The sequence below is a fragment of the Tursiops truncatus genome, chromosome 3, assembly GCF_011762595.2.
Source record: "Tursiops truncatus isolate mTurTru1 chromosome 3, mTurTru1.mat.Y, whole genome shotgun sequence".
NCBI classification, from domain to species: Eukaryota; Metazoa; Chordata; class Mammalia; order Artiodactyla; family Delphinidae; genus Tursiops; species Tursiops truncatus.
The window spans coordinates 47,209,973-47,236,686 of record NC_047036.1 but is presented as its reverse complement, the minus strand read 5'-3'; the positions used below and the strand labels follow the sequence as shown (position 1 = coordinate 47,236,686).

Below are 26,714 nucleotides of genomic sequence, written 5' to 3'. Positions count from 1 at the left end.
GTTGTGTTCTATATAAGTTAATTAAATAAAGTTTTTGAATCATGCTTTTCATATTTTCTCTGTAATTGCTAATTATTTTTCTGTTTATTACATCTGTTACAAGAAGGGTATGTGAAAATGTCTCATCATGATTTGTGGATTTACCATTTTTTCTTTTAATTCTGCCAACTTTTACGTTAAAAATCTTGAGGCTATTAATGACATATAGAACTGTTACATCTTCTTTGCAGATTGAACTCTATCATTATGAAAAATTCCTTTCTCTCAGCTACGTCTTATTGTCTTAAAACCTATCTTGTCTGATATGAATATGGCTACCTCAGCTGTGTTTTGGGATAGTTTTTGCATAGTGACTTTTCCTCATTTTTCCACCTTCAGTCTTTCCAGTATTCTTAAATTTAAGGAATCTCTTATAAGCACATACAGTTTTTGTTTAATCCAGTCTAGCAATTTTGTCTTTTAATTGAAATATTTAATCTGTTTATGTTTCATGTAATTATTGATACATTTGGGTTTAAATCTATCATCTTAATACTTGCCACCCATTTGTGCCATCTTTCTGTCCCCCTTTTACTTTCTTTTTGTTTGAAGTTTTAAAAACTTAGTATTTTTATCCACCTTTCCTCATCTGTTGGCTTGGTAGTTATACATTCCTTTCTATACTTTTGGCAGTTAACAAAAATTATCACGTGCATCACTTACTTATTAAAGCCTAAGATGAATGAATACTTTTGCCATTTCCTGGACAATTCACAGAAATTAAGATACTGTAATTTCAGTCCCCTGCTCCTAACTTATAGTGTGCTCTTGTTTAAGTGTTCTAATTTCATATCTATATTTAAACTTCTCAGGATATTATTATGGAATAAATTATTATTGAATACATTAGGTATGCATTTAGATTTATCCACATATAACCCCTTTTTTGGGCTCTTCATTTTTTTTCTCTCAATCCTTCATTTATGAACACTTCCTTTCTCCCTGAAGAGTACATGTAATGTTTCACTGAGGGCATGCCTGCTGCTGAGGAATCTGTTGGTTTTTGTCTTTCAGAGCGTGTCTTTACTTAGCCTTTGTTTCTGAAAGATATTTTTACTGGGTATAGAATTTTAGGCCGACAGTTATTTTTTTTTCCAGAATTTTGAAGATATCCCATTGTTTTCTGCTTTCACTGTCATCCAGTGTCTTCCAGATCTTATCTGGATAGGTAGAAATAACACTAGGCATGCAAACTTTTAACCCAAAGGTTAAATAAAAATGCATCTATGAATTCGTAGCTCTATTTTTTATGGAATTTTGCAAAAGTGCATATGCATATGTCTTGCTCAAATCACTTTCACAGTCTCAGAGCAGCTCATTTTGTAAGAAACACCCATAATACTATTCCATATCCTTTTCTTTTTAAAAATTTTTAATTAATTAATTTATTTATAACATCTTTATTGGAGTATAATTGCTTTACAATGTTTGTTAGTTTCTGCTATATAAAAAGTGAATCAGCTCTACATATACATATATCCCCATATCCCCTCCCTCTTGCATCTCCCTCCCACCCTCCCTATCCCACCCCTCTAGGTGGCCACAAAGCATGGAGCTGATCCCCGTGTGCTATGCGGCTGCTTCCCACTAGCTATCAGTTTTACATGTGGTAGTGTATATATGTCCATGCCACTCTCTCACTTCGTCCCAGCTTACCCTTCCCCTCCCTGTCATATCCTTTTCATTTATGATGTCAGTCCACATGGGTCTGCCTTGAATTAGCATTCCTGATCATTTACAATTAATTTTACATGGCTGTTTGTTAGCTGTGTCTAACTGAATATTTTCATTTTTGGATATCTCTTGTTGGAAAAATAGCTAAATATGACGCCTCCTTACTGAGAATATTGTGTCTATAATTGTATATTTACTTATGACTTATTTCTTCACCTAGAAAAGTATTTTGGCTACAATATTAAATTCTTTTGGCATTAATATTGTGCTTGAACTATGAACTAAACCCTTACTTTCAAAATATTTTTTCCTATACTAAAATCCACTACAATATAATGTAGCACTTAAGAATATGAATTTTACAGTAGCAAAGATCAATAAAACTAAAAGCTGGTTCTTTGAGAAGATAAACAAAATTGATAAACCATTGGCCAGACTCATCAAGAAAAAGAGGGAGAGCACTCAATCAATAAAATTAGAAATGAAAAAGGAGAAGTTACAACAGACAACGCAGAAATACAAAGCATCCTAAGAGACTACGACAAGCAACTCTATGCCAATAAAATGGACAACCTGGAAGAAATGGACAAATTCTTAGAAAGGTATAACCTTCCAAGACTGAACCAGGAAGAAAGAGAAAATATGAACAGACCAATCATAAGTAATGAAATTGAAACTGTGATTAAAAATCTTCCAACAAACAAAAGTCCAGGCCAGATGGCTTCACAGGTGAATTCTATCAAACATTTAGAGAAGAGACAACACCCGTCCTTCTCAAACTCTTCCAAAAAATTGCAGAGGAAGGAACACTCCCAAACTCATTCTGTGAGGCCACCATCGCCCTGATGCCAAAACCAGACAAAGATACTACAAAAAAAGAAAATTACAGCCCAATATCACTGATGAATATAGATGCAAAAATCCTCAACAAAATACTAGCAAACAGAATCCAACAACACATTAAAAGGACCATACACCATGATCAAGTGGGATTTATCCCAGGGATGCAAGGATTCTTCAATATACGCAAATCAAATCAGTGTGATACAGCATATTAACAAATTGAAGAATAAAAACCATATGATCATTTCAATAGATGCAGAAAAAGCTTTTGACAAAACTCAACACCGATTGATGATCAAAACTTTCCAGAAATTGGGCATATAGGGAACCTATCTCAACATAATAAAGGCCATATATGACAAACCCACAGCAAACATCAGTCTCAATGGTGAAAAACTGAAAGCATTTCCTCTAAGATCAGGAAAAAGACAAGGATGTCCACTCTCACCGCTGTTATTCAACACAGTTATGGAAGTCCTAGTCATGGCAATCAGAGACGAAAAAGAAATAAAAGGAATCCAAATTGGAAAAGAAGAAGTAAAACTCTCACTGTTTGCAGATGACATGATACTATACATAGAGAATCCTAAAGATGCCACCAGAAAACTACTAGAGCTAATCAATGAATTTGGTAAAGTTGCAGGATACAACATTAATGCACAGAAATCTCTTGCATTCGTATACACTAATGTTGAAAAATCTGAAAGAGAAATTAAGGAAACACTCCCATTTACCACTGCAACAAAAAGAATAAAATATGTAGGAATAAAGCTACCTAGGGAGACAAAAGACCTGTATGCAGAAAACTGTAAGACACTGATGAAAGAAATTAAAGATGATACAAACAGATGGAGAGATATACCATGTTCTTGGATTGGAAGAATCAATATTGTCAAAATGACTATATTACCCAAAGCAATCTACAGATTCAGTGCAATGCCTATAAAATTACCAATGGCATTTTTTACAGAACTAGAACGAAAAAATCTTAAAATTTGTATGGAGACACAACAGACCCCAAATAGCCAAAGCAGTCATGAGCAAAAAAAACGGAGTGGGAGGAATCAGACTCCTTGACTTCGGACTATACTACAAAGCTACAGTAATCAAGACAATATGGTACTGGCACCTATGGTCAACTAATCTATGACAAAGGAGGCAAGGATATACAATGGAGAAAATACAGTCTCTTCAATAAGTGGTGCTGGGAAAACTGGACAGCTACATGTAAAAGAATGAAATTAGAACACTCCCTAACACCATACACAAAAATAAACTCAAAATGGATTAGAGACCTAAATGTAAGACCAGACACTATAAAACTCTTAGAGGAAAACATAGGAAGAACACTCTGACATAAATCACAGCAAGATCTTTTTTGATCCACCTCCTAGAGTAATGGAAATAAAAACAAAAATAAACAAGTGGGACCTAATGAAACTTAAAAGCTTTTGCACAGCAAAGAAAACCATAAACAAGACAAAAAGACAACCCTCAGAATGGGAGAAAATATTTGCAAACAAATCACTGGACAAAGGAATATTCTCCAAAATATATAAACAGCTCCTGCAGCTCAATATTAAAAAAACAACCCAATCCAAAACTGGGCAGAAGACCTAAATAGACATTTCTCCAAAGAAGATATACAGATTGCCAACAAACACATGAAAGGATGCTCAACATCACTAATTATTAGAGAAATGGAAATCAAAACTACAGTGAGGTATCACCTCACACCAGTTAGAATGGGCATCATGATAAAATCTACAAACAACAAATGCTGGAGAGGGTGCGGAGAAGAGAGAACCCTCTTGCACTGTTGGTGGGAATGTAAATTGATACAGCCACTGTGGGGAACAGTATGGAGGTTCCTTAGAAAACTAAAAATAGAATTACCATATGACCCAGCAGTCCCACTACTGGGCATTTACCCAGAGAAAACCATAATTCAAAAAGACACATGCACCCCAATGTTCATTGCAGCATTGTTTACAATAGCCACGTCCTGGAAGCAACCTAAATGCCCATCGACAGACGAATGGATAAAGAAGTTGTGGTACATATATACAATGGAATATTACTCAGCCATAAAAAGGAACGAAATTGTGTCATTTGTTGAGACGTGGATAGATCTAGAGACTGTCATACAGAGTGAAGTAAGTCAGAAAGAGAAAAACAAATATCGTATATTAACGCATATATGTGGAACCTAGAAAAATGGTACAGATGAACCGGTTTGCAGGGCAGAAATTGAGACGCAGATGTAGAGAACAAACGTATGGACACCAAGGGGGGAAATCGGTGGGGGTGGTGTTGGTGGTGTGCTCAACTGGGAGATTGGGATTGACATGTATACACTAATATGTCTAAAATTGATGACTAATAAGAACATGCTGTATAAAAAAATAAATTAAATTAAATTAAATAAAAAACATGAGTTTTAGAGTAAGAAAAACTTGGGGTCAAATAGTAGCTCTGTTACTTACTAGTTGTGCATCCTTGGAAAAATAACTCCAACTCTTTAAACCTTATTTTTATCTTCTGTGTAATGGGGTCAATAATTTCTACCTAACAATGCTGTTTTTCGAATAACTGAGGTGGGCCTCTCTGGTGGCGCAGTGGTTCAGAGTCTGCCTGCCGATGCAGGGGACATGGGTTTGTGCCCTGGTCCGGGAAGATCCCACATGCCGCGGAGCGCCTGGGCCCGTGAGCCATGGCCGCTGGGCCTGCGCGTGCCGAGCCTGTGCTTCGCAACGGGAGAGGCCACAACAGTGAGAGGCCCGCGTACTGCAAAGAAACAAAACAAAACTAAACAAGAATAATTGAGGTGATCACACCGGTTAGAATGGGCATCATCAGAAAATCTACAAACAACAAATGCTTGAGAGGGTGTGGAGAAAAGGGAACCCTCTTGCACTGTTGGTGGGAATGTAAATTGATACAGCCACTGTGGGGAACAGTATGGAGGTTCCTTAGAAAACTAAAAATAGAATTACCATATGACCCAGCAATCCCACTACTGGGCATTTACCCAGAGAAAACCATAATTCAAAAAGGCACATGCACCCTAATGTTCATTGCAGCACTATTTACAATAGCCAGGTTATGGAAGCAACCTAAATACCCATCAAGAGATGAACGGATAAAGAAGATGTGGTACATATGTACAATGGAATATTAGCCATAAAAAGGAACGAAATTGAGTCATTTGTAGAGACATAGATGGATCTAGAGATTGTCATACAGAGTGAAGTAAGTCTGGAAGAGAAAAGCAAATATCATATGCTAACACATATATGTGGAGTCTAGAAAAATGGTACAGATGAACCAGTTTGCAAGGCAGAAATAGAGACACAGATGTAGAGAACAAACGTATGGATACTAAGGGGGGAAAGCGGAGGGTGGGGTGGTGGTGTGGTGAATTGGGAGATTGGGATTGACATGTATACACTGACGTGTATAAAATGGGTGACTAATAAGAACCTGCTGTATAAAAAATAAATTAAAATTCAAAAAAAAGTGAAGTGAGAAATTAGTATCATGATTTATGTGGCGTTCATTATTGTTATTATTATTAATTCTTTACCTTATATAGTATAATATTGCTGCTGTCTCTGTTCACAGAACAGTATATGGTATTGGCAGATGATATCTGGTAGGAGCATGGTGCCTTATGAAATAAATAACTTAAAATAACTTACCACTTTTTTTTTTGGAGCTTATGAAGATATATACTTGGTGAACATGTAAGTCAATGGCATTTCATAAATTCTGTATTCTTATAACACATGTGATGGTTAATTTTGTGCGTCAACTTTACTGGACTGCAGGGTGCCCAGATATTTGGCTAAACATTATTTCTGGGGTGTTTCTGAGGGTGTTTCCAGATAAGAAGAGCATTGGAATAGGTAGACTGAGTAAAGCAGACGGCTTTCCACAGTGAGGGTGGCCACTACCCAATCTGTTGAGGTCTGAGTAGAACAAAAAGGTGGAGGAAGAGAGAACTGACTCTGCTTGACTGCTTGAGCTGAAACATCAGTCTTCTGTCCTTTGTTGGGACTTACACCATTGGCCCTCCAGTTCTCAGAACTATACCACTGGCTTCCTGGGCCTCTGACTTACAGATAGTAGATTGTGGGACTTTTCAGCCTTCATAATTGCATGAACCAATTCCTTATCCTATCTCCTATTATAACCAGGATCTGCTGTTGATCCTGTTTCTGTGGAGAACCTTGACTAATACCGTAAGCATTTATTGAGTCTCCAACAAGGTGAGGCTCTGCCTTCTTGTTTCAGCTCTCATACTGTAAACAAGTATCCTTTTCTTGATATATTTAATGCTGCATTTATTTTGCATTTTTCTGCTTTTTGATGATGATTTTACTGTGTAAGATGACCCCCAAATATAGTGCGGAATTGCTGTCTAGTGTTCTTAAGCACAAGGAGGCTGTAATATGCCTTGCAGAAGAAATATGTGTGTTAGATGAGCTTTATTCAGGCCTGAGTTACAGTGCTATTAGCTGTGTTTTCAGTGCTAATGAATCAATAATATATATATTAAATAAGGTGTCTTTAAAGAGAAACACATAAAATAAGATCATTTATTGATTGGTTGATGAAAATGTTATGACCAGAGGCTCACAAGAACCTAACCTATTTTCCCCCAGGAATAATTGTTCAGTATTCACGAATTCAGGGTTTCCAGTGACTTTATAGAACATAACTACTATGAATAACAAGAATCAACTGTATAAAACATTTGTTTAAGCTGAAAAGATGGCCAGTGAATATGCATGTTTAAACATTTTGTAGAATTATAGTCAACCCCCAAAAATGGAACTAACTCATTTAATTTTGGAAGACACTATTTTCTCTTTTGTTTAGATTGGTTTATTTTCTCAGACATTTACTGGGGAATGTATTAAATAAGTCAGGCACAGTTGAGTTAGACCCAGTTTGTGCTGCGAGGGAACTCCCAACCTGCCATGGAAGGCAATGAGAATTGTACAATCAACAGTATTGACATTTATTTGTATTCATGGAGCAGACGTCACATAGAGTCAGATGTTGGATTTCTTGATGTTCTGAACATGCCTAGATACAGAAAATAACCATGGACTGTCCACAGAGCAGATATCTCTGCAACATGCCAGTGAAGGGCGACCTTATCTTAGAGCTCCATGGATTTACAGAGGCTTGGTATGTGATAAGACCCTAAGCATGTTTAGATGAAGAGCTAGAGCCAGAAACCAAGTCCCACAGCTCAAGTTGAGTCCTTTCCCACTAAACCATGTTTGTTCTATGTGCTTAAGTGAATTATTGGGTTTAGGCTTACAAGTGAACTCATGTTCCGGAAATTCCACTTAGGTCTGATGTTTAGAAGTGAGTCTGAGGCTGTTCAACGATGAGCTCCTAGAGGCCTATTTTACTGGATTTGAGCGTTAAAAAAAATTTTATTTATTTTTGGCTGAGTCGGGTCTTAGTTGTGGCATGTGGGATCTTTTGTTGCAGCGTGCAGGCTCTCTAGTTGCAATGCACAGGCTTAGTTGCCCCGCGGCATGTGGGATCTTAGTTCCCCCGCGGCATGAGGGATCATAGTTCCCCGACCAGGGATCGAACCCACTTCCCCTGCACTGGAAGGCAGATTCTTAACCACTGGACCACCAGGGAAGTCCCTGCTATGTTTGAGCATTTTTATAGAAAGAGTTTCATAGATTTCAGCTGATTCTCAAAGGAATTCATGATACTGAAAAAGTATATGAACTTCGCATCTTCAGAAGTTTACTTTGTACCATAAATGGTAAACTGAGTAAGGATTAATAGTGCCTTTGGCATTGTATTTTGCACTCCTATCAATTTAGTGGAGGATTTTTATGTTAAGAAGATGCTAATTGTTGACTAGGGTGTGGCAAAATAAACCTACCTGTGGCAGTGTAAATTAGTACAAAATTTCTAAAACGACATATGGTACCTTTTGAACCAGGTACCAAATTTAACCTTCTATTTAACAATTCTATTCTAAGGAAGTAATTAGAAACTCAGGAAAAAATACTATCTATGACACATTATTCTTCAGAACATACGAAGTAAGAATCAAAGTAAATGTTTAAAAGTTGTTGATTATATTATGATGACTTAATATAATGAAAAGTGTCTATGGCAAGATACTATGTGAAAAAAAATCACAGCATATATGGTGTGATCATGATTTGTATATACATGACCAGAAGAACATATATTAACAGAGGTTATCTCTTGGTAATAGGTGTTTCTTTTCCTTTTTTTTTTGTATTTTTCAAGTTCTCTAAATGACTATATATTTTTATAATCAGAAAAAATGTTAATGTTTTGTCACACTTAAACTTTGATTTACCTAAGGGAAATCCTGTCTGTTTCTCTTAGTGTCTACATTTCAAAATGTCTCATCACCGGTTTTGGCTGAAAGTTCAAATGGAAACTCAGTTATTTCACGTTTGTTCAATTTACAGGCCCCTTTTCTTCCCATGGTGACATTTCAGCTTAAACCTTTGTACTCAGCCCCCTTTCCAATTCTCGCCTCTCTCCTTTCTTCTGTTTTTTGTTCTTTCACTGATCTTTAAAATAAAATTTAAATTCTGGCTGCTTTTCTTTGGCAGCCTTAGCCTTTTTCTCCTCTTCTCTATTTGTACTATTTGTACTATTCAGTTTCAGATATGCACCTGACCCTTGTTTCTTTACCCCATTTTTTTCCTTTTGGAAGTTAGAAGCGTTCATGGAATAGTCTCTTCTAAACCTGAGAACCTTGGTAGTAGTTTTGTGTTAATTTTTGTACTTTTATTACTTTTGGGGTTTCACAAGTATTTTCCCACTATATATCAGAAGCAGGTGTCCACAGGTGTGCATGTGTTCTCACATGTGTGCATGTGTGTGTGTGTACATATGTACGAGAACATGTGCATGTATGTGAAGTTCAGGTCAGACCTGTGTCCAGACTGTATGCACAGGATGGGAATTTCCTAATCCACTCTGATACCAGCAGGCTCACGTCCATACTTGGAAAGCTTTGGTGAAGGTGATGCAAACTGGGTTGGCTCTGTGGGTTGAGCTGCTGTCAGGCTGATTTGGAGCCAGGCAGGGTGACTTTCAACCTCTCCAAAAGCCTTTCAACTAGCAAAGAGATGCATTTATTAGAAAAGATGATAGAACTCGATTTAGAAAAGTGTGAATACAGGGTTGAATTAAAATGACACCTCAAGGAAGGAGCCCAGGACCAAACCAGGAGACTCCGAGTCAAAAATCAAGGCTAGGATTTATAGGATGAACATTTTTATGTTTAAATTGGAATTCAAAGTAGATATTTGTAATTGAAGTCCCGTGCTTATTTTATTTCCGTAAATTTAATGTCTGGCTTTGAAGTTGGCTCCATTGTAGGTCCAACAGCAGTGGGCCTTGGAAATTTGCCTGATAAATCAAACCTATGATGAAAAGAATCAGGAAAATGCGACACTGGCTGGCAGTGCGCAAACCCCATGGTGGTATTATAGAGCACTCGGTGTCCCCTAGCAGAGAAAAATGTACCTTAACATGCTTCCTGGGATTGACAGCTCTTCATCCTTCAATCAAAGACAGAGTTGGGTAGACAAAGGATAGGGAGACAAATGCTTTACTTTAATGTTATTTTCTTAAAACCTAAAGTCAGCTGGGTGAAAATTGGACTGTATGAAATTTACTTGGTGGGAAACAAGCATGCAAATTACACGAGATTCCTAAATGTGCCAAAGCATCAGGGAGAGAGCCCGGTTATGCATGGAGGGTGAGGAGCAATGCTAATGTCATAGGTGGCCCTTGCCACTACTGGCCCTTGGCAATCATGTGAAAAAGTTGATCTTTATTCCTGCTACCTCAGTCTCACCTTTCTATGCCATCTTACTGTACTTCCTTCCTCTTTCTCCTTCTAGTTATAAACACCCCCTTCACAAGAAATGTTAGCTTTCAGGAATGACCAGTCAAGCACATCTTTGTGCACATGCACAATTTATATTAATTCCATGTAGACATTTGAATTTGACATTGCAAATGTTGTGGAAAAAAATGTATGTTTCCTACGAGCAGACAGATGAGCATTTTATGCTGTTGTTTGGGGAGGGCGACCTCCCCAAACAACAGCATTGTTTGTTAGGCGACCTCTCCTGTTGGCAGTCTGTGTTTCATATCCTGTCTGGTAGTAAGAAAACAGTTAAATAGGAGCTCTTGTGGTACTGTGAGTCTGGCTTCTCGTTTAAAAGTGCTCCCCCTTTCTTGCTTACCATGATGAATATTAATTTTAAGTAAAAGTCACTACATCGACTCTAATGTCAAATAAATTTGAAAAAGAAGATGCAGCCCTTTGGAAAATACGGTGGAAACAATTTCGTTCCAGGTTTGGAGCTTATTGAAGCCCATCAACCGTCTAACAGATTCAGACAGTATTTAGAACATTTTGCTTTGGCATCCCCTTTTAAGTGTGGAAGAGCCTGTTTTGTAACCTCATCTTTTTTTTTGCAGAGAGAATGAAACTGCCTGAGGGACAATACAGAGGCTTGGTGAGGGCTGGGATAAAGTCTCAAGGCTGCTGGGCTGTGCCACGTACCGCAAACAGCAGATACCACAGAACTGCTTTTAAAAAAAATCCTGCCCTTCATATGTCATGCTAAAAATACAGACGTAAAAAGACCTGAAAAACTTGAAAGAACTAGAGAAGCCGGCTGTAGTTATATCAAAGCAACATGCAAGGTCATGGAAGTAAAACAACAAACAAACAAGAGTGCACTGTATAAAGTAAGACATATTAGAGCTTTCTAAAGTTCCAAAGTAGCTTTTGTAATGTATTCAGAACAGAAATATGAAAGGAATCATAAAACTGGATAGTCCCTAGGAGACTGAAAAAGGCTGTAGAAAATGATTCAATAACATTGGTGGTGGGTCAGATAGAATGCCCTTATTCCCCTAGACTTCTCATTTCTTTCTTCTCCCTCTTGAAATTCACCTTAGGAAAACCTTACGTGGGTTTCTACCTGGTCAACTCAAACTTGGTCCTCTGCTTTAACTCTAGTTATCTGCACATGTTATAGATGTCCCCTTAAGTTGTTCATTGTGTGGCTTGTCACTTTGACTAGGCTCAAAGCTCTAAGGTCAAGAAACATGTCTTTTGTATCTTTGGAATTTCCTCTATAGCTTGGGTACAGCTTGGGTACAATAATTGTGTCTGCAGATGGTGTACAACAAATGTCCCCTAACTCACTGGATACTTCCAGATTAAAAAAAGGTAACATAAAGCTATTCAACTTTGCTTCTATTATTAATATTTATGTGCCATATTCTGAAATATATGTGGAAGACCAGATAAGAAAAAGGCTAGAGGAACAAGTTGTTGATACAATAGTGAGAATGCAAAAGACCTTTAAAAATGTCTTGACATAAATAATAAAGATGGTAAGAGTAATAATGATATAACAACTTTACATTTCTATAGCACTTGATTCTTCTGAAAGCACTTTCAGGTAATAAAGAAGAGTGGGATAAAGGTGGGAATAGAAATACATGTGAGGAATAACACAGAAATGCGGAGATAAAAAAGCAAAAGAACAAAAGAAAGGCAAAGAAAATATAGGCAAGAATAAAATGGAAGGAGAATTTACTAACAAACTGGAACAGTTGTTGGCTAAGTTACACACTGGACAGAGTGTCAAATATTTACAATGTTGGTGTTCTTTGAGCAGGTAGAATATGCTGTCTGTAGATCACGCCATGTTTTCACTTGTTTTCTACCAGGTAGTGGGGGAGGGAGTGTCCTGGATTCTCTCTCTTCATTCTTGTTCACTAGGGTTTATATTGATAATAGTCTGGCCATCTGTACTCAACATTCTAGCTACATCATTAAAAAGACATGGACGTGTGAGTGATACTCAACTTTAGTAGCCTATTTCAGCGATTTCACAAAAGGTTAGGTAGGCCTGCTGTGGAGGGCACCATCGATTTTGGATCCTGTTGTGAGGTTCTGAAAACTTCCCAAACTTAGGAGGCAGGTCTCACATTACTGTCAATAATGCTGAATGTAGTAACTTATTATAAAGAAGTTCTAAGAAGAAGAAGACATCCCAACCGTATTCTAGAACTGACCAGTTCTAGAACTGAAAAAGTGCAGACCAAAAAGTTCTGCCTGTCACATGTGTCAGAGGCCACAAAGGTCCTAAAATTACCTTTATTACTGCTTTGGAGCGATGAGCTACATATTTGAAAAGATAATTCAATAAGGTGAACTCCTTGCACCTCCTTGCATTCTGAAGTTGGCAAGCTTCTCTACTTTGGGGTCTGTTTTGTTCACAGATTATATTAACTTTAGTTGAAGGGCAGGTGACCCAAACCAAAGTGTCAAGATTAGTAAATTTGTGAAGGAAAGTTAGAAAAAGATATGAGAGATTATCAAAGATAAAACTCATCAAATCCATAGAAAATTTTCTCATATCCAAATGAGAAAAGAGATTAAATCTTTCTTCCTTTGAGAACGTTGACATGGAGACAGACTTTTAATTTAATTGCCTTCTATGCTGCTGAAAGCACGGATCAACTATTTTCAAGATTTAGAGATCAGCACCCATGTTTTGGCAATAATTCTACTTTTCACACTTCAGGTTTTGAAGCAGAGTAGAGAACTCTTTCCTTTGGTGAGTGGAAGACCTGCTAGGGTTCTGGTCCTCGCTCTGGCCTAATTTAATCTCTTTTGGTCTCAATTCCCTCAACTGTAAGAGGGAATAATTATATCAGTCCTGCTTTATAATAATAATAATTTCCATTTCTAAATGCCTGCCATGTGTCAGGTACTCTACTGTGCCTTTGCCATATGTTATCTTTAAATCTCTCATCAACTCTGCAAGGAAGGAATAATTATCACTCATGTTTTACAGTTGAGAAAGATGAGGCTCAGATCCCTTCAGGAACCTGCCTAAGGTCACACAGCTAAGTGGCAAAGCCAGGATAGAAATCTTCATATGTATGAACAAAAGCCCCTTCTCAGTCCTCCATGAGATTTTGAAGTTCATTTATAATGACATTTGTGGACGTGATTTGAGAATAGAAAAGTTCTTTGTAGATGCATATTCTTACTACCATTATTATCCTGGTGAATATAAATTAATGTGTATTTATTGAGTTCCTTGCAGGAGCTTAGTACTGAATCAGATACCATTTTGGATACTCTGTGGAATTAGGTATATTCCCCAGTGTAGTATTATGTAAGGTGTATTATAACTAAATGTTAAATAGTTCCAAGTGATATCACTTCCACCCTTGGAATGAGGTATTAGTTTCTTTTGGATCTTTTTTGGAGAAAAAAGAAAAGAAGCAAATATGCTAATCTAAATTGAATGAATGTTTCAGGAAACAAAAACCAGCTGCATTAGTCCAGCCTTCAGAGTCAGCAAATTAAGCCCCCAGGAACCCTGAGAGTTGATAGGAAAACTCCAAAGGAGATGAGAGAAATATACCACAGGGATTAGCAAATTTCTGCTGAAAAATTCATGTGTTCACAAATGTTCTGAACCAACATAGCTTCCCCTGTCTGTTTCTTTGTTTATTTTTTGAGTCTTTAATGACCAGTAGGGTTGTTGAAACTTACTTGAAGAGTGTATCCTTGATTTGGGGATATCAGACTTCCTGTGTGAAAGATGGCTGGGAATCCACTCAACTCTCCTAAAATAAGCACTAAGTTTTGGAAAGAATTTTCTCTTGTGGGAAACATCCTATTCCCAAAGAAGGCCATCGGCGTGAGATAGCTTTTTTTCCAGGGAGGAAACTGAGGGGAGCCCGTTGGTCCAGCAGCCAGGAATCAACCTTCAGGACAGGTTAACATTCAGGACAGACTCCTCTGTCCTTTTCTCTCAACCTTTTCGAAGAACTGCTGAAAGTCAAAATCAAAGTTCAAAAAATTCTGCAGAAGAATCACCTGAGTCCAGAAATGAGCTGTTTCTTATTGTTTCCTCTATTTCTTTGTTTCAAGAACAGATAAAAAGACCCACCTTGGGAAGTCGTTGTGAGGATTAAATAACATAACTCAGGTGCATCTCCCGGTGCAAAACAATCATCGCTATTGAATCCTAGGCCATTTGTCCCAATATGCTCATCCAGTTGTTCTTTACGGCTCAAGGGGAACTACTGATTCTGTTAGGTCACAGAATGTCTAAAGAGTTAAGAAAAATGCTTTCAAACTGAGAAGAGATAGAGGAGGCTGTCTTTCTAGGCCTCACCAAGGATATGTGTTGGGTGGAATACAGGCCATCATTTGGGTTTGGTAAGAGCTTCATGATAGGACCATATAGAGAAGGAGCTATGCCACTGGACAGCTGGCTGAGTGCTTGCCTTTGATCACCTTGGAGGAATGAATGCGGGGCCACTGACTGACCCTTGCATTTTTCTGCATGTGAGATGGGAGAGGGTAGTCCTTGTGCAGTTCTCCTGTCAGACATTTTGATCACATTTGGGTCTCTGCTGGGCTAAGGCAGAAGCCCATCTGGGAGGATAGGACCACTCTATGGCCAGGCTTGATTCTGTCTGACACAGAGTCTGGACTTGGCTGCACAGCCAGTCCGAACTGTGCCCAGACCTAGCATCTATGAGGCCGTCCAGGCATCTGGTCCAGGCCCTCTGGGAATAAGTTCCTGGGCCTGGGGTGAGAGTGCGTTTGTCACATATGCCTTTCGGCATGATCCTGGCACTTTGGGAGGCAGAACCAGTTTTTCAGCTCTGGGGACTCAACTGTGCTTTACTTGTGGCCAGTGTCCCCTAGTAGGATGAGCTCTGCTCAGGGGGGCAAGGGACTGCCATTTGCCAGTTGACTGCAGCAAGTCACTTTATGTCTGGGGGCCTCGGTTTCCTTGGAGTGAGGCCATCTCTAAGCTGGATCTCAGCACAATCTGTGAATCTGTGGTCTGCCTCTGCCTGGGGCACAGAAGTGTGTGTGTATTTTTCTTCCCTCCCTCCCAGCCCCTGGTCCTGGGGATGTTCCTTTCAACTGTTCTTGACCCCTCTTCCATTATCCAAATTTCTCTGTGCAAAAGAACATTAAGTTTGAATGGATCATTGTTTCTTATAAGATAAACAACTGCTGATAAAGTCAGGGGTTGACCTATTTCTGAAGCAGACAACCGAGGAGAAGTTTATGGCTTTCTCTTCTTCAGAATTAACCAGTTTTTCTTCTTGGAACATGTTTTATAGGACTTGACTAATCACCCTGGCAATATGTGGCTGAAGTTTTCTTGGCTATAGATCAAAGTCTCCGATACACCAGCACAGACAATGAGAAAGCAACAAGAGGCAGGAGAAAGCCTTTGCAATGAATTTTGGAGTCAGACTCTAATAGAATGAATGTTTGGAGTCAGACTCTAGTAAAGCAGAAATAGGATAGGGATAATTAATTCCTGGAAGAATTGCAAATGACCAAGTACATAGGAACAAATGTCTAACTTTCTCTAATAATGAAAGACACGCAAATAAAAATGCTATCATTTCCCTTTGTCATTTTGGCAGAAATGTAAATGGTTGGTTAAACCTGGTGCGCCCGTGATGTGAGGAGATGTACACATTCATGCAGCTACCTGATGCAACCTTTTGGAGGGTAGTTGGGTGATATGCACTGAAATGGAAAATGTAACATCTCTTTGCCCAACAATTCTCAGTTTAGGACCTACCCTAAGGGGATAACTACTTGAATGTAAAAATAAGTTTGCAAAAGCCTATTGATAGGGAAAACTAGAAATAATTTTGATGTTCATCAGTTGGGATATGGCTTAGTCAATTATGGTAAACACCTTCTGGGAAGTTCTGTGCAGTCAATAAAAATGACGATAAAGAGCTTTACCTACGGTGTAGACAATTATTTAATGACGCAAAGCAAGATTCTAAAACAAAATGATCACATTTGTATACAATTATATGAATAGAAATGTGGGAGGTTTTTCACTTAAATCTTACCTGGTAGGATTTGAGGCTACTTTTACTTTCTTTCTTGTTTAACTTCCATTTCTGCCACTTACCATCTTCATGTCCTTAGGCAAGCTTTTTTTTTTTTTTACACCTTTATTAGAGTATAATTGCTTTACAATGGTGTGTTAGTTTCTGCTTTATAACAAAATGAATCAGTTATACATATACATATGTTCCCATATCTCTTCCCTCTTGCATCTCCCTCCCTCCCACCCTCCCTATCCCATCCCTCTAGGTGGTCACAAAGCACCGAGCTGATCTCCCTGTGCTATGCAGCCGCTTCCCACTAGCTATCTACCTTACGTTTGGTAGTGTATATATGTCCATGCCTCTCTCTCGCTTTGTCACAGCTTACCCTTCCCCCTCCCCATATCCTCAAGTCCATTCTCTAGTAGGCCTGTGTCTTTATTCCCATCTTACCCCTAGGTTCTTCATGACATTTTTTTTTCTTAGATTCCATATATATGTATTACCATATGGTATTTGTTTTTCTCTTTCTGACTTACTTCACTCTGTATGACAGACTCTAGGTCTATCCACCTCATTACAAATAGCTCAATTTCATCTCTTTTTAGGGAAGCTTATTTAACCTCTCTTGGTAAAAAATGGGAATAATAATACGTATCAACCTTTTAGAGGTTACTGAGGAAAAGCAGGCAGTGAAACACATGTCAAGAACCTGGGATGGTATAAGAAAATTCTTTGATTTTTTTTTTTCACATGGTTTCTATTTTACTTTAATTGTATGAGTACAAACAGCTGTGTTCCTATGCCCATGATTCAGAGAGAAAGCTAAGAGGGCTTTGAATAGCTTCCATTGATTTAAAGGCAGGAAGAGCCCTACTTCCAAATATGTGGAACATTTTTTCCTAAGGCTGTCAGAAAAAGGCCATATTGAGTCATTGTTTTCTGAAGGCAGAAGAGGAGAGTGAGTGACTACTGTTGGGTAACCTAAAATTATATTTCATTCTTGTTATCCTGATGCAGTTTAAGACCAAGGATTTTGGATGGTTCTATAATTTCCCTCTTGGTTTGGAAGAACAAAACTTTTGTTATTTATGTTCTTAAACAACAGAGCTTTGTCCTATACTCAGGAGCATGCTAACTAAATAGAAGATTTCCTGAAGGGCCATCCTATTTACTGTGAGGAGTGATTCCAAGTGGTAAGTAGACACAGTTAGCTCCAACCATCCGTGGAAGACCCACATCATTGCAGAGGAAATTAGCCAAGACTCACAGAAGCACAGCAGCCCGTCAGGTTGGGGATTTACTTCTCCTATATTGTGCTAAAGTTGGTGGACTCAGCCACTTAAAACTGCCCTATTTACTTGGGCCCTGCTTTGTCTTACAAAACAAATAACCTTGTATTGCTTTCTTTGGGGCAGAAAAATGAAAGTGTCAATATTTTGAGTGTTTTTACTTTGGGAACTTCTGGTTCGTAGACGATTGTTTCAAACATTGCTGTGTTGTCTTTTCAGAGCTGTTGATACTGTGGAATGGCGAGGGCGGGTAATTGAGGCTCAAGAGTTTTCATCAAAGGCTAATAGATCACTAGAAGGACACAAATTAGGCTATCTCTGTCCCGTATCCCTCATTTCTCTTTCCTTGCACTAAACTAGCTCCTGGCTTGCTATCACGCTGCCACGCCCATGTGCAATTTTCACTTAACCAAGGTTAGGTCTGAGTAGAGTATATGAAGTTGGGATCAATTCCAACTCTTAATAATTACAGCTAGTAAGTATTGAGCACTTTGTAACATGCCAGGTTTTATGTTAAGTGGTTTGCATGCACTATCTCAGTGCTTCTCAAGGGTGATCTGTGATGACTGGTTTAACAAGCCTGGGGGCGGGGGGGTGTGTACCAATAAAAAAATGCAGATTTCTCGGCTCCATTCTAGACCTGTGAGATGAGCATCCTGTGGTGGGATCAAAGATCTACCATGTTAACAAGCACCTTCACCAATCCCAACGCGCAAGAAGTTCAAGTGCCTCTGCATTATTTTTCAAAGCACGTGGGACACAAGTGCCGTCTGCTCTTCTTCCACTGCTCTGATGTCTGTGCTTAAATTCTCATGGCAAAAAAAAAAGTAAAAAAAAAATCCTGTGGATTGGGAGACATTGTGAGACTTATGCCTCTTAGTAACTGGTGATCACGAATGTGTCCCCATAGCCAAAGTGCTTGTGAGACGCCAAGTATTTATCTCTATTGTGGGAGGACTAAAAATTGAGAAATCTTGACTGATGGTAGCCTGTGCTCTGTAAATAGAGAGGGAAGCCTCAGGGACCACAGAGACATGACTGTATGAGTGGTTATACGGGTTGTGTAATGCCCAACTGGCCTTGCCTGAAGGAGTGAAAACCCAGCGTTCTCCTTGGCTCTGGGCTGTGTGTCGCGGTGGCCCACTCCTGAGAGGAGAAGGTAACTGATATGCTGGTGTGGGTCCCAGGGCCCAGAAAGCCCCGCCTGCCTTCTGCATGCCTTTGTTGTCATGCTCCAAGGGGCCTGAAGTGTTCAGTGTCGTAAATTCCTTGGTTCTCGAGTTTATTTCTAGAAAGCCTCTATTAAAATGCAGTGCCGCGTACAAGATGACAGGGACATTTAACCATAGTGGCACAGACGGGTTTAATCTGGTCGCTCTGGGGATGGCACCCAAGAGGATTCATTTGGTGGGAGGGGAGGACAGGCTCCTTTGTGGACCGCTTTGGTGGAGGAAGCTGGGGAGATTAGGAAAATATATATATATAAGGAAAAATATATATATATTTTTTGAGGTGCAAGGCAGAGGTGAAGTGGGAGAGGGCCTAAAGACACATTGGACCTGTGTCACAATTCTGTTGGTTACCTTCCAACACACTGTTTTCTTAATTCTTCAGCCCTTCCCATCGTCCTTATCTTTGGTGAATGTCCAGTGCCCAGTGACTGTCCCCTCAGTAACAGGCCTGGACTGCAGCAATACTGCAGGTGGCAAGGACTCAGTGGCATAAGTGGACCCCGGAGAGAAACTTCATGTCCAACTCTGGAGCTGATGCAGCCTAGGGGAGTGGGGGAGATAATCACCCACCCCTGAATCTGAGACCTCCCCCTTCCTGTTGCATTCCTCTGCCAGGAGCAGGATAATTAGAATAAAGAGACTTAGTTTAGCTCATTCAACTCCCTGCTGGACTCCATACAAACCTTTCACATATGCAGTCATTTCTAGCAACCTGGGTAGGCTTCCTTGCGTTTCTTTATCAACTTGTTGAGAAAGACCGGAGATGATTCTCTAACTCTAGTGAAGAGTCTGTCTACGGGACTATTAAGCCTTAACATTTGATTTCATTTTGGATCTTGTTGAAAGTACCCTAGATTTCATTTTGAAATCTTTTTTTTGTTTGTTTTTGCTAAATTGAAAATGTTCCCCAATTTTCCCACTGATTATTTGTCCTGCTAATTCATGAGGTAAATGGTGCTGATTCATTAATTTATCCCGCAGGGAATAAGCACCTTCCATGCAGAGGAGGTGGGTAGGAAGGGGTTTGCTGGGAAGGAGGGGCTTTTCCTTGGTCTTAGTTGTAGGTGCTGGGGAGCGGCATGCAGATGGAGAGGGACATCCTCAGAAGCATAGGGTCAGAGAGCGTGGGCTCCCTGAGGCCCTGTGAGTGATGAGATGTGACTGGTGGGTGTTTGTGTGGGCGTGGAAGGAGATAAGGGGCAAGACCCCTCGTGAGTGAATGAATGAATGCAGGAACGACTGAGTGTAGGAGTCTATTGTCCTTCCCTAGGGTGGCTGCTCCCTCACCAAGCAGACTGTTTTTTCTCTGCACCTTCTCGGTGAGTAAGTAGAAGTTTCAGTTAATAATCTCCTAAACTGAGAAATCCCCTATCACAGGAGGAAAGGAGATAATTAGCTTCAGTGTTCTCTCATATCTAAGCTGAGAAGTCAGCATGAATTCTAGACATGGTTCATGTCTTTAGATAATCAGCACTGCTGTTCATGATAGGTAACTCTCTCTCTCTCTCTCTCTCTCTCTCTCTTTTTTTTTTTTTTCCCTTCAAATCTTTTTTTGGTTAGGGTACCATGACTGAAATGAATGGCTTCCATTATTTTTTTTTGCCTTCACGCAGGAATCTTTAAACTAGCCTGAACTTCGTACCAACTATCATATGAATCATGTCTACAATAACTCCTTTCTGTGTCATTTCCTAGGTTAGTGTCCTTGTGTGACACAGTAAATGCGGGGCAGGGTTGAAAATGTCAAGTGATAACCAGGCAGAAAACTGACAGTTAACAGACCCACCTCCTTGAGCTTTTATCTCAGCTGCCTTAAGACAAAAATCTTACTTGTATAAATATTACCTGAAATGAAATATGTAATGCTAATAGCTATATTTCACCATATCTGGCTGTTTAGTAATTCACCTCCATTTTGGATATTGTGTACCTTTTTTGCAATGAGCTTAATAATCATCATAAAACAAATGATCGTTTTCTTTTAATGAATGTTCACCATGTAAGAGGCTCAGTTCTAAGCAGGGTGTTGCCCATTTAATCTTCACACCAGCCCCAGGAGGTAGTTACTGTGGGTGGCACCATTTTTCATATGGGGAAACTGAGGCATAGAGTTCTTAAGTAACTTGCCCCAAGTCCACAGTTAAGAGTCAGCTGGGATTTGAACCCAGGCAGTCTGGCTCAGAATTTATGCTCTCAACCTCCATGCTATAATGCTTACACATTGCTTGAAACAAGAGGCGGTTTTAGCATCAAATATGAAGAATGCAACCCTTCAAATTTTTCTCTTCCAAATGCAAGTCATTGCCTATTTTGTATCCGTATTGTTGTATGGCTTTTGACAAACACTGACAAACAGCAAGGCCAAAGAAATATCCTTTCACTCACGTCTCGTTACCTAGAAGAGTTTTGACTATATATGAGTGCAAAAGGTTGTTGATTTAGGTTAATTTCATGTATAATATGGTTTAGAATCTTGTCACATGCATTTTTAGTACATTTCCAAGCATTCATGTTCTTGGGGAGACAGCTGAAAAACAGCCACAAAAATTCCCCCCATGGGCCAAGAACAAGTTTGATTGTGAGGTCTATGTGCCCAGATGATGTGTTTTGTTATCTGAACCAAGAACATAAGCTTACTCCCGGCAATGACCACCATATATAAATGCCTTTTTATATAAGTGAAAAAAAAATTTTTTTTTTTTACTTTGTTAAAGTGAGCAGGCCTTCTTGCTGACGTTTTTCTAAGTAACTGCTTCTCTTTCGGTTTACACTATAGACAGTGGCTCCAAGAGCTGGCATTTGAACTGTCAGCAGTCCTCCCTCACACTACGCAGCAACCTGGTCCAAGGTCTAGGGTTTCTTTAGGCGGCGTCCAGTGCTGTGAAAACAATGGGGCTATTTATCCACGTCACCTGGAGTGCAGTTAACATCCCGCCAGTCTCAGCTGGTCTGACACACTGACATGGTGGGTCTGGATGTTTCTTATGAGTTTTCTTATGAGCAGCTCCTTTGGCCACATAAACTGCAGGGCCAGACGATTAGCTTATGGGCCTAGAAATCCTTCCTGGCCCAGATATAGGGACACTTTTCAGTCAACCAGAGTTGCTCTGATATTTGAGATTTGCTGACAGTTTTTGGTTCAGAAAGAGGTTTGCATTCCTGAGCTACTTTTATTGGGATCATCTTAATTCTTATCTGTGAGGTGGAGATCCAGGAAATGAGTAAGAATGGAATTCAGCTGTTTGGGTGACCCTTGTATACCACGAGCCTCTCAGTGCTGGATGCAACAGCCAACAGATATTAATTGATGGTGATAATGGAGATAGTCTTTCTGCCCAGAATCTGCTAGCACAAGCCCTGACTGATGGGCAGTGATACCTAGCTGACTTTTTTTTTTTTTTTTTTTTTTTCGGTACGCGGGCCTCTCACTGTTGTGGCCTCTCACGTTGCAGAGCACAGGCTCCGGACGCGCAGGCTCAGCGGCCATGGCTCACGGGCCCACTCGCTCCGCGGCACGTGGGATCTTCCCGGACCGGGGCACGAACCCATGTCCCCTGCATCGGCAGGTGGACTCTCAACCACTGCACCACCAGGGAAGCCCCCTAGCTGACTTTAACACACTGCACTAACAACTTTAGGCAAAAGAAGATTAGAGTATCTGTGTGTATTTTTAAATTTCCTCCTTCATTGCACTGTTTTTTAATAAGGTATTGAAATCAAATGTAAACGGTATAATCCCCTTAAGTTGGATTGTACTGAGACATCACTTCCCTCATCCCAATGTGGGGTTTTCCCTGCTATGTGACAGCTCCAGGCACTAAATATCTACCCCTCCCCCCCAAATTGCCAAGTAACAGTAACATGTCTCAGGCTATCACGACTGTTACGATTATAGGAAGGGAAGCCCATGCTGGTCTTTTAGAAAGCTCTCATCATGAATGTGTTTTCGGGCATGCATTACTTACTAACAGATGAACAGCTTGCAGTTGAGTCAAACAAAACCTTTAGTGTTTGTAAGGGTCAGGGCACCAGGGGTCAGTAGGAAACTGAGTTTTATATTGACACAGACAATCTCCAGAAGCTGAGAAAGCTTCTAACTCAAGGACTTGCTGGATGGTTGTTGGCCATTGTCTTGAGTGGTGAGATGGTTATCTTCAAAGTTGTCAAAGATGAAGTTTTCCTGTAGGAAACTTCTGGACATTATCATGTGAAGTGACTTAAATGCCTTAGTTTAGAGTATCCTTGGACTTGTCTGTTGACAAATGGAGATTTGAACATGGGCGTTTGAAGGGATTTTAATGTAATATTTTTCAGGGAATGAGAAACAGGGAGTGTTGTGTGTTGAGGTTTCAGTGACAACATTACCTTAAGAGCTTGCTTTCCCTTTCAGACTAGATCATCTGTGTTACCGTTGAGTAAAGGGAATCACAGTTTTAACAACCTGGCTTCCCTCAGAAGTTTCAATTCTCACATAGTCACCATAGGCAGCAACACTGTCAAATAAACAATTAATTTTATATTAATTGTCAAGTAAACAATTTAATTAAATAAAAAATATTTAAACAGAGTGAAATATTCCTCCCTGGCTAGTCACAAGTTGGACAATTCAAAGAACAAATCTTGGGGGAATTGAGAATGGATTACTTTTTCTGTTCCCTGTGTACTGCTCTGTTTTTCTTCTTGGGATCAAATCTCAAGTTGAATTCAGTCAACTATCTACAGCAAACAAAAAGGGCATAAATGTCTTTTCTGTTACTGTTCCTTATATTTCATCACTAAACGAAGCAAGTTTCCCTTCCTGGCTTCTTCCTTTGGGAGCATATAAAACTGACATGAGTTTAATCCTGTGGAGGTTCTATTGTCACTTGAAAGTATAATGATTGATTTCATTATTTAAAAGTTTATTACAGTGAATTTTTGGTGCTCATGTCACACTTGCTACAAAATTTGTTGAAGAAACATACCATTTGCTGAGGATATGGAAGGATTTGTCATTAGGTAAAGTGTGCTGAGTATCTGAGGGTGTGGTGTTGGGCTACCTGTATGTCAGTTCCATTACTTTCTTTTTTGAGTTTCTCTTTCCGTCATCTCTTTTGACTTAAAATGTTTCCCACAGATCCAGTAATAACTACACATTTGGCAGTATGGTATAACAAGCTGTTGGCATAACTAACACTTCAAAATGTAATGGGAAATAAGGAAACTAGTGCCAAGAAAACAGAAACCTGGGCCACGGGGGCTCTGCCAACTTGCGCTGATGTTATTCTCTGCCCCAACGACCCCACCAAGGTGCATCCTAGTACCTTCTCATATGGCCTAAGTGCCAAGGGTCAGAACAATACCGCGTCTTCCTGAGCACCGTTATTCCTTTTAAGACACTAAAAGCACTTAATTGTACCCATGAAACCCCTTTCCTCTCCCTGCCTGAGCTGCCTTTATTCTTGTTTCTGTGGGTGGGTGAAAAGGCTGCCCGTCTGAAAAGGCAGCTCAAAAACAGTTCTGGCAAAGGATCTCTCTTCCTCCGCAAATGGTCATTTTGGTTTTAAGTTTATTTCAGGTACATTAAGCCACCCTCTACTCATACTTAATAGCAAATGATCCTACAATAGATGAGAGTACAAAAAGGTAACATAAAATCAAAGCATACCTAGTTGCCCAAGTGACTTAATGTATATCATTTTGACTCAGCATTACTCCTACTAAAAATAAAAAGAAAGATGAAAATTACCTTCGGGTTTCTGCTGCTATAGTTGCCCTCCGGGTTCCAGCGGTAGGTGGGATCTTTAAGGCCAGCACTGTTGGGATTGCCAAACCATAAAAGATCTTGCTCCAGGGTGAGGTCGCATTTCCCAGGTCCTCTGTCCTGCTTCCCTCAGACAGTGAAGTGGTGATTTTTCTCTGGCCCTGCAAAGAAAGTGATTCCAGATCAGCTGAGTGTTATGTGGAATATCTCATCTTTGTTGTTCTAGTGCAGCCCTTTCAGCCTTCCAGAGCCAGTTAGACTTGTTATGAGGAGCTAAATGATTGGCTGGATCTGGGGCTCAGTTTCATAAATTATAGCCCAGCGTACGAGAAGCCCGAGTCCTATAGTTGCTGTGGTCCAGAGGCCTGCCAGTTCCTGCTTTAACGCATATGTAGTCGTAATTGAGTTCTAACACGGCCTTGGATGTTTCTGTCCTAAATAGCTGACATTGCATCTTCAAGACTGTGTGAGTAATCCTGACTTCTTTTTTTTAAACTCCGTAAATTAATTACATGCCCCGAGAGGGAGTGATTGCAATTAGAAAATACTGAAGTAGCAGATGATTCATTTTCAAGGTGCTGTTTTCTATGTATCAAGTTCAATGCAGTTAATCTTAAAGCTTCTAAGACCTGGCAGGGTCATTCCAGCTTTTTGCCACGACTCACAGGCAAGCTGCCTTTTGAAGGAGGCTCTTCAGTGCCTTTGCTAGCCCTGTTTGTTTTATGGGGTCAGGAAAAGTGATAAAGGTCCAACAGGTTAAACAGATTGCTGGTGTCAAAGCAACGGCTGAGAGCCCTCGAGTCGGGCAAGTTTCAAGGTTTCCCACCCCTGCCATCCATAGCTGGGAAGGAGCAGCTCGTGGCAGGCAGTCCTTTTGGGACACAGGTACACAGCAGTTAGAGCACAGAAAGAGGAGAAGTATGAAATGACAACAGAGCTTTTCTTTGCAGTCATCTGAAGCTGTACTGAGACATAGTCTATGGATAACTAGAACATTTTTACATGTATAAAAATGATCCTCAGTGGTCCTGTTTATGTGGTAGGGAGCTGAATGAGAAATCCCTAGGTTGTTTTTTAAAAAGCCTTTTAAGAAGCACATCAAACACACACAGACAACAGTGGTAACAGAAGAAAGCATGTGGATTGGGACGTGTGGTAGGAACGGATCAAATTCCAAGGAAGCCGTTGTTAGGTTTGTGTAATTGCTGGTGGTGGCTTCTGTTGCTAACCAGGTTGAAGATAAAGCCGGAGCAGACTGAACTGAGCAACTAGAAAACATCAGCATGTTTTTACCCTCTATAGCATGCACTGCAGGATAGAATTAATACGAGTGTAGACTGGTGAGTGGAAGCAGTTCACTTTTTACTTTGAAAACATGATTGATTTTATCCTAACCTATCATAAAAAAATCGGGCTTTTGTCTATGAAGTTAATGTGTAAAAATAAATAATTTTTCTTCCTCCCAAATCATTTTTATACCTTTTCTCAATATAGCACAAAGTTAGGGAATTTCTTATAATTTGGGGTTGTTTTCCAGTTTACTTTCTGTCTAATTTTTCCTCTTTAGACTTAGAGATACAAATGTATATATTTGTGCTATGTATAAGCCTCAAGCATAAATCATTTGAACAGTTTTTAAAATCACAGGTTTCTGGGGCAAATATAAACTTCTAATAGCTAGAGTAGTTACTTGCCAATTCCTATAAAAATATTATTTTTATACCCAAGAGTGGTTTATTTTTGGTTGCACCCATTTAAATGACATGATTTAGTCAGTAGGAAAGAAATAGTAGTTGTGTTTTTTGCAAAATTTTATGTTTTGGTCACACTGAAGTGCAAAGTTTTGTTGTTAAAATATTTTTGCCCTCTAAAATATGACCCCTTTTAGGTCACAGCAATGGATGAGGTTTGTAAAAGAAGAGAAAAATA

General features: G+C 39.5%; 1 long non-coding RNA gene across 3 annotated transcripts in view; it reads right to left on the bottom strand.

The window, feature by feature from the left end:
* The window catches only part of LOC109549117 (uncharacterized), a 30,373-nt gene extending 5,320 nt beyond the window's left edge, over window positions 1–25,053 (bottom strand). Inside the window, exons 1-3 of one of the 3 annotated variants that reach the window (XR_002175335.3) lie at window positions 24,771–25,049; window positions 23,408–23,535; window positions 16,773–23,294 (exon numbers count right to left, since the gene is read on the bottom strand). This is a non-coding gene — a long non-coding RNA (uncharacterized lncRNA). Of the gene's footprint in view, window positions 1–16,772; window positions 23,295–23,321; window positions 23,536–24,770 lie in introns of those variants that run through there. The other 2 variants (XR_012330695.1, XR_002175334.3) reach the window with 2 other exon arrangements.
* Window positions 25,054–26,714: the final 1,661 nt, after the last annotated feature.